Raw genomic sequence first — 9,682 nt, 5'->3', positions numbered from 1 at the left:
ACCAGTGCAGTATGAAGGTGAATGGGAAAAGGACAGCATACTTCCAACAGGCCCGAGGGGTCAGACAAGGCTGTAGCCTGAGCCCAACGCTCTTCAACATCTATATCAATGAACTGGCTACAGCCCTGGAGGCCTCACCAACCCCAGGCCTCACCCTGATCGACCGGGAGGTGAAGTTCCTGCTATACGCCGATGACCTCCTACTCCTGGCCCCCACCGAGAAAGACCTCCAAGAAAGCCTGTCAGTGCTGGAAAAATTCAGCACCACATGGGCCCCACCCATCAACCAGAAGAAGACCAAAGTCATGGTATTTCAGAAGAAGGGCCACAATAAAGCCTCCACCACCCCACAATTCACACTGAACGGCTCCACACTGGAGAAAACCAACAGCTACACCTACCTGGGGCTGGAGCTCAGCCAATCAGGAAGCTTCAAAGCAGCAATAGAAACCCTGAAAGCAAAAACCTGCAGAACCTTCTACGCCATCAGAAGACAACTGTACCACCTCAAATCACCGGTGAGGGTCTGGATGAAGATATTTGATGCAGTCATCTCCCCGATCTTTCTCTATGGCAGTGAGGTCTGGGGCCCAGCCACCTTCCCAGACCAGTCAAAGTGGGATTCCAGCCCAACAGAGAACTTCCACCTGGAGTTCTGCAAATACCTGCTCCATGTCCATCGCAACACCACCAACATGGCCTGCAGGGCAGAGCTAGGCAGACTCCCCCTATGGATCACCATACAGAAGAGGGCGCTAGCTTTCCAGGCACACATCCAGGGGAGCAAGCCTGACTCCTACCACCACCAAGCATGGCTAAGCCACCTGAGCAAACCAGACACTCACCAACCAAACAACAGCCAACCACCAAACCAAAAACACCAACAGATGATAACCAAGGCCGAAATAAAGGCGACCACAGAGGCAAACAGAGAGCGGTACATTGAAGAATGGAGAAATGAAATAAATAACTCAAGAAACTCACCGTGTACCAATCCCTACAAAGGGACTACACCATGGCCACCTACCTGGAGAGAATACGCCGCCCCAAGCACAGACAGACCCTGAGCCGGTACAGACTGAGCGCCCACAACCTAGAGATAGAGACGGGGTGATACAGGTAGACGTACAAGCCACGGGAGAACAGACTGTGCCAGCACTGTGACCAGGGGGCCCGAGAAGACGAGACCCACTTCCTGCTACACTGCACCAAATACTCAGCTGTGAGGGCCGTCTACTACCAAAGACTCTCTGCCCACATCCCAGACTTCATATCTGCAGACGAGAAGAGGAAACTCTACATCCTACTGGGAGAAGAAGAGACCACTGTGGAGATCGCTGCCCAATACGTGTCCAGCTGTCACCAAACAAGAGGAAGATGAGACTCCACGGACTTTTATATTTATCCCAATACACCCGCCCCACCCCACCCCCCCATATAGCGGTCACCAACGAAGAGGAAGATGAGACTCCATGAACTGTTATACCCCAAACCATCCGCCCCACCCCACCTCCCCATATAGTGGTCACCAACTAAGAGGAAAATGAGACTCCATGGACTGTTATACCCCAAACCACCCACCCCACCCCCCCATACCCACCACTCACCCACCCGAATCCAACTCCCCCCCCACACACACACTTTACTAGCTTTGTCAATGCCAAATATCTATTCGGACGTGCCAATAAAGCTTGTTTGATTTGATTTGATCTATAATACATAGTGTATGATACTGTCAGGACTCCTAGTACTATATATATCTATAATACATAGTGTATTACACTGTCAGGGCTCCTAGGACTATATATCTATAATACATAGTGTATGACACTATCAGGACTCCTAGGACTATATACTGTATATCTATAATACATAGTGTATGACACTGTCAGGGCTCCTAGGACTATATATATCTATAATACATAGTGTATGACACTGTCAGGGCTCCTAGGACTATACATATCTATCATACATAGTGTATGGCACTGTCAGGACTCCTAGGACTATATATACAGTGGGGCAAAAAAGTATTTAGTCAGTCACCAATAGTGCAAGTTCCACCACTTAAAACGATAAGAGGCGTCTGTAATTTACATCATAGGTAGACCTCAACTATGAGAGACAAAATGAGAAAACAAATCCAGAAAATCACATTGTCTGATTTTGTAAGAATTTATTTGCAAATTACGGTGGAAAATAAGTATTTGGTCACCTACAAGCAATCAAGATTTCTGGCTCTCACAGACCTGTAGCTTCTTCTTTAAGAGTCTCCTCTTTCCTCCACTCATTACCTGTAGTAATGGCACCTGTTTAAACTTGTTATCACTATAAAAAAGACACCTGTGCATACCCTCAAACAGTCAGACTCCAAACTCCACTATGGTGAAGACCAAAGAGCTGTCAAAGGACACCAGAAACAAAATTGTAGCCCTGCACCAGGCTGGGAAGACTGAATCTGCAATAGGCAACCAGCTTGGATTGAAGAAATCAACTGTGGGAGCAATAATTAGAAAATGGAAGATATACAAGACCACTGATAATCTCCCTCGCTCTGGGGCTCCACGCAAAATCTCACCCCGTGGGGTCAAAATGATCACAAGAACGGTGAGCAAAAATCCCAGAACAACGCGGGGGGGGACCTAGTGAATGAACTGCAGAGAGCTGGGACCAATGTAACAAAGCCTACCATCAGTAACACACTACGCTGCCAGGGACTCAGATCCTGCAGTGCCAGACGTGTCCCACTGCTTAAGCCAGTACATGTCCGGGCCCCTCTGAAGTTTGCTAGAGAGCATTTGGATGATCCAGAAGAGTATTGGGAGAATGTCCTATGGTCTGATGAAACCAAACTGGAACTGTTTGGTAGAAACACAGCTTTTCGTGTTTGGAGGAAAAAGAATACTGAGTTGAATCCATCAAACACCATACCTACTGTAAAGCATGGGGGTGGAAACATCATGCTTTGGGGCTGTTTCTCTGCAAAGGGGCCAGGACGACTGATCCGGGTACATGAAAGAATGAATGGGGCCATGTATCGTGAGATTTTGAGTGCAAACCTCCTTCCATCAGCAAGGGCACTGAAGATGAAACGTGGCTGGGTCTTTCAACATGACAATGATCCAAAGCACACCACCAGGGCAACGAAGGAGTGGCTTTGTAAGAAGCATTTCAAGGTCCTGGAGTGGCCTAGCCAGTCTCCAGATCTCAACCCTATAGAAAACCTTTGGAGGGAGTTGAAAGTCCGTGTTGCCAAGCGACAGCCCCAAAACATCACTGCTCTAGAGGAGATCTGCATGGAGGAATGGGCCAATATACCAACAACAGTGTGTGCCAACCTTGTGAAGACTTACAGAAAACGTTTGACCTCTGTCATTGCCAACAAAGGATATAGAACAAAGTATTGAGATGAAATTTTGTTACTGACCAAATACTTATTTTCCACCATAATTTGCAAATAAATTCTTACAAAATCAGACAATGTGATTTTCTGGATTTGTTTTCTCATTTTGTCTCTCATAGTTGAGGTCTACCTATGATGTAAATTACAGACGCCTCTCATCTTTTTAAGTGGTGGAACTTGCACTATAGGTGACTGACTAAATACTTTTTTGCCCCACTGTATATATCTATAATACATAGTGTATGGCACTGTCAGGGCTCCTAGGACTATATATATCTATAATACATAGTGTATGACACTGTCAGGACTCCTAGGACTATATATCTATAATACATAGTGTATGACACTGTCAGGGCTCCTAGGACTATATATCTATAATACATAGTGTATGACACTGTCAGGGCTCCTAGGACTATATATATCTATAATACATAGTGTATGACACTGTCAGGGCTCCTAGGACTATCTATATCTATAATACATAGTGTATGACACTGTCAGGGCTCCTAGGACTATATATATCTATAATACATAGTATATGACACTGTCAGGGCTCCTAGGACTATCTATATCTATAATACATAGTGTATGACACTGTCAGGGCTCCTAGGACTATATATATCTATAATACATAGTGTATGACACTGTCAGGGCTCCTAGGACTATATATATATATATATATATATATATATATATATATATATATATATATATATATATACATAGTGTATGACACTGTCAGGGCTCCTAGGACTATATATCTATAATACATAGTATATGACACTGTCAGGACTCCTAATAACTTATGTATTCAATTTCTAGCTCTCTCACTATGACCAACCGAGCGTACCGAAACACAAAGCTCGTCATTTAGCGCTGTATCTACAGCACGTTCTGTTTGGTAGTGAGCTTCTGATGATCTGGCACTTCAGTAAAAGCCAGTTGAAACGCGTCAGACTTATTCTATGCTCAGAGTAGCAGTTTGTGTGTGTGTGTGTCCATTTGCATGGGTTCCAGCCTATTTACAACTAGCTGAATATCCCAATGTCGGAGACTAGCCTAATATGAGTATAGCAATGTCACTCCCCTTCCCAGCCACCTGAATCAATAGTATGTGTGCTTGTTGTGCTCTGCAGCTCAGATACTGATCTTGAACACTGGTTTATGTAGGGATCCAAAACGATTCACTAGAATATACAGCTGGTGGACGGCTTCAGATAGGTATTCTCTTGAGCTACATATACTTTCATTGGATCTCTATGTCCTAAGGCAGTTTTGGGATGGTTGTGCAATAACGGACAACACACACACTCAGGAACGTATTTTAATGTTTTTGTTACAATTGAAACTTTTAATTGACTCAATTAAAAGTTACGTTTTAGTGTACATTAAATCCCACTTCAGCTCTTTTTGTGATTCATAAATTGTACACATACGCATTTACCATTGAATTGTTTTCTGTAAACACAGCCAAAGTTATGTCATTGTGATAGTGACATTATAAGGGTGCATTCACACTGAGTAAACGCTAGCTTATTCTGAACGTAAAACACGTTCAGAATAAGCGGCGTCTAAAGCAGCTCCATTCATTTCTATGGGAGCGGGGATACGAGCGCTCCCCATAGAAATGAATGGGCTGCTTCTTTCACTCCGTGCAGTCCCATTGAAGTGAATGGGGAGTGCCGGCGTATACGGCAAGCTCTGCTCATGCCGATCCGTACACGCCGGCACTCCCCATTCACTTCAATGGGACTGCACGGAGTGAAAGAAGCAGCCCATTCATTTCTATGGGGAGCGCTCGTATCCCCGCTCCCATAGAAATGAATGGAGCTGCTTTAGACGCCGCTTATTCTGAACGTGTTTTACGTTCAGAATAAGCTAGCGTTTACTCAGTGTGAATTCACCCTTATACTCTGGGGTCTCTGACCGAGCTACTACAGGCCTCAGCGCTGAGCCCGGACCAATGACATCACAGAAGAGCGCCAGATACCACCAACAGAGCGCCGAACACTGCGAGGAAGCCCAAAAGAAGCAAGGAAGGTGAGTATGAATACAAGAGGGGGGGGGGGGTACCCTTTTTCACCTTCTCTGGGTCTCCACATATTATACTCTGGGTCTGAAGAGACCACAGAGTATAATGTAGGGGCTATTTTAGTGTGTCTGAGACAAATCTCAATTTGTTTGGTTTTGTAAAAAAATCAATCGTTTGGAATATTCGGGTTGAACTGGGCTCCGTATTCACTTATCTCTACTGGTGATATATACAAGTGACATCACCGCTCCCTGTACAGAAGATGCTGAGGCCACTGATTGGTCTCAGCAACCACATGAGGCTCAGGACTTACAGAAACATGATACCTGCACGAGACTGAACAGATACCAATGGTGGACAATGGATGGCTGGGGACATGTGAGTATGTTTTATCTTTTCATTTTACACCTCTCCCAGCTGCCCCATGGGTTGCTTCATCTCCTGAACAACCTCTTTAAAAATGCAGGCATTTTATGTAACCCTTTCCCGACATCCGCCATAGTATTACAGCGGATGCCGAGTGTTTACCTATACAGTTTATATAGTAGGCACCCAGCGCTAATGCCCCGGTCGGTGCCCATAGAGTGCTATGGGGAGGCTTTTTTTCAGTGCAGAATCTGACGCGGATTCCACGCTAATCAGACAGACTGGATGATGATGAGATCAGGGCTATATCTGCGGGGGCCGTATAATCACTTCCAGGACTCCTACAAAGGCAAAGGTCACACCAAATATTGATGGGATTTACATTTCTCATTTCACTTCATTCACTTCATTTTGTTCACTGATAAAAAATAAACAAAAATAAAAAATAAGCTGTTAACACTTTTATTTCTGAAAGAATTTTTAGGGTGCTTTCACTCGTGCCGGCAGATTACACGCTCAAAATGCTCCCATTCATTTCAATGGGAGTTAGGAGCATATACACTGCGTTATTTTGCGCCCGTGATTTTACCGCCGCGGCATATACACTCCTAACTCCCATTGAAATGAATGGGAGCATTTTGGGTGCGTAATCTGCCGGCACGTGTACACGTGCCAGATTGCACTCCACTTTCCTCCGTGTGAACGCACCCTCACTGCACAGCATTTTTTTCACACGTCTAAAACTTTTGCTCAGTACTGTATATCTAAAAGACAATGCTGTTATAATAGTATTTTTGATGGCACCGCACCACTCTAGGACACCCTACGCAGTCCTGTATATGGATATGTAAAATCATTTCAGATGTCAGAATACGGCGATACCAAGAAATTTTTGGAATCAAAGTTTTGAATTTTTATAAGGGGTTAAAATGTACCAGAAAAAATATAAGTTTGGTAACATTGTAATCGTGCTGACTCTCAGAATACAGGAGACATATCATTGTGGCTGAAGGATGAACGCTATAAAAATGAAGCTTGTAAGAAAGCAGCGGAAAGACAGTTTTTCTCTACTTCCACCCTATTTCAGTACAACATACACAATATTAAATGTGATGCAAATCTTGGCTACAAAAATGAAGCTCTCAAATATTTGTATGGATGGAAAAAAAGATGCTTTGGAAAAGGTAGGGAGTAAAAAATGGCTGCAGCTGGAAGGGGTTAACTATATACTATATCCAGCTGACTGAATACTGTAACCCTTTCAGTTACATTTTTAGTTATAGCCTCCCTTTTTTGACTATAAACAGTCCCAGTGTCGGACTGGGGTGTCTAGCGCCCACCAGTGGAATTGTTTCTAGGGGCGCACCGCCAGGACCCTGCAGATCAGCTTTACCCAGACAGCACAGCTACAGGTAATAACAATGTCATGCTGCTCACCCGACATATGATGTGCACCGCTGCACTACTTAAACCCACCACTACACCCTGTATGGTGAGTGAAAAGTGTGGCTTCTAAAATGATTACCATTACCTGTAGCTACACTGTCCTGTCTGATCTGCAGAGGTTCTGGCTGCTGTACCCCCACAGATGTAATATTGATTATCCTAAAGATAGGCCATCAATATTAGAAAGGTGGATAAATCCTGTAAAGAGGTTGTGCAGGAACTGGAGCGACCCATGTGGCAAGCAGAAGGAGTCAAATAAAAAACAAACAAAAAAAGCGCCTTCGCCTGTCCCTGGCGATCTGTTGTCTGCACCAGTGTCCATTCAGTCTCAGGCTGGCGCCTTCTGCACCTCATGTGACCGCTGACACCAATTAGGTGCAGGATTTCCAGGCGAGACACAATGGGGTGCAAGGGACAGGCGAGTATGGTTTTTTTTGGTTGTTAAAATCTGATCACAAAACTGGCGAGAACCTGGCCGCATCACTTACCTCACCCCGCTCCTGCTTGCCGCCTCTCCTCTTTCTGTTGCACTCTGGGACTTGTGCACCGCACGTCAAGATGATGTGATCTATGGCCTACAGGGGGCTCCTGCGACCCAAGACCAGGTACCAGCATTACAATACAGTGCGAAATTAGCTTGGAGGGGGGAGTCTACAACTCTCAACAGATCCAGAGCATCTGGAGCTGCTGGGAGTTGTAGTTCTCAGAGGGGTCAGTGAAATGAATAGATTAGGGGGCAAAATAGGGGAAAAAGTCATTTGTTTGTGTGGATAAGTTGTACTTCCCTTCCACATTGCTGGTCTTTGGCTCTCCTGTAGGAACCCGCTGCCACACTCAGCATCCAGACGTCAGTGACACTTGCAGCATCGGCTGGATTGTTCCAGTCTCCATCGATCACCAGGACCCGGATACAGGGGCGAAAACACAGCTTTCTTTTATTGCAGATGTTGCTGCGTTTTTCTGAGCCAAAGCCCGGAGTGGATTGAGCAGAAGGAAGAAGTCGAAGAATCTCCCTGGGTAATTCCCATTCCTTTAGTAGTTTCCACAATGCGGGGCCTCAGCCTTAGGTCTCCGGCACATAACCGCCATGGATCTGGTTACCACTGACCTAAACATTACAAATGAATTGTCAGGGCCACAAATGCAGACACATATAGGACACGTATAGGACCTGCTCCATAATATGCAGACACACAGCCGAAAATCCATCTATGTGTACGGGCCCATTGAAATATAATAGTCCATATTTTTATCCACAATTGCAGATATAGTCTGGTCATGTGTACTACAGCGCAGTAACTCCATGCGCCTCATAGTAATAACAGTTAACCCCATCATGTCCCTCACATTAACCCCCTGTGTGCCTCACATAAGAGTTACTGATATGTGAGACATATGGAGGTAATAATTATTACATGAAACATTATTAAGGCACTTTATTATTACCTCCACATATGTCAAATATCAGTAACCCTAATATGGGGCACACAGGGGTTAATGTGAGGGACATGATGGGGTTAATTGCTATCAATGTAAGACACATGGAGTTACTAACACTAAATTAGTAACCCCAAATGCCTGATATTAATAGGAATAGTAACCCCCCCTCCCCCCTCCTGTACCTGGTGAATTTTACTTTCACTTTGCATACCTCCCATCCGTCACAATTTCTGCGGGACACTCATGATTTCGGTGTCCTGTCCCGCGGTCCCGGTCGGCGGGAGGTATGTCCCGATTTCAACTCATCGGCATCCTACGCACGCTGATGAGCTGAATACATAGGCCAGGAGTCCTCATGCTGCCCGCCAAGCACTTCTGTCCGGCCCGCCAATAACTTCAGCAGCCGTGCATTTATAATGAAGCTCCTGGGGAGTTCGGGCCAGGCCATGGAGCGCACTTCACTTTACCTATTGGAGGGCACCGCTCCTAATGTCTGTGCGACCTGCGCTGCTTCCGATGTCCGCCTGTAACATCGCATGTCAGAAGCAGATCAGGCCACGTAGACATAAGGAGCGGCGCCTCCTGTATCCTCCTTACGCCCCATACAAGCGATGTGGCAGGAGGACACAGGCGGACATTGGAGGCAGAGCAGGTCGCACAGACATTAGGAGCGCTGCCCTCCAATAGGTAAAGTGAAGTGTGCTCCATGGCCTGGCCCGAGCTCCCCAGGAGCTTCAATATAAATGCACGCCTGCCGGGGCTGGGGCAGGTGAAGGTAGGGGGGAGAACGGCATGACACTGGGGCAGAGACGGGGGACATGAAACTGTGGGCAGATGAAGGGGGGGAGAATGGCATGATACTGGGCAGAGACGGGGGGACATGAAACTGGGGACAGAGATGGAGGGGGGACATGAAACTAGGGGCAGATGAAGGGTGTATATGAAACTGGGGGAGAGACGGAGGGGGGGCATAATTTAGGGGTGACTGTAGGAGGATT

The 9,682-nt window shown here is 45.8% G+C and overlaps 1 protein-coding gene across 1 annotated transcript in view; it reads right to left on the bottom strand.

The window, feature by feature from the left end:
- The window catches only part of MGAT1 (alpha-1,3-mannosyl-glycoprotein 2-beta-N-acetylglucosaminyltransferase), a 360,722-nt gene that overhangs the window by 128,289 nt on the left and 222,751 nt on the right, over positions 1-9,682 (bottom strand). The window lies entirely within an intron of this gene.

The sequence above is a fragment of the Leptodactylus fuscus genome, chromosome 11 (assembly GCF_031893055.1).
Source record: "Leptodactylus fuscus isolate aLepFus1 chromosome 11, aLepFus1.hap2, whole genome shotgun sequence".
Taxonomy (NCBI): Eukaryota; Metazoa; Chordata; class Amphibia; order Anura; family Leptodactylidae; genus Leptodactylus; species Leptodactylus fuscus.
Note: the sequence above shows the minus strand (reverse complement) of the source record. Positions and strands in the feature narration are given on the sequence as shown.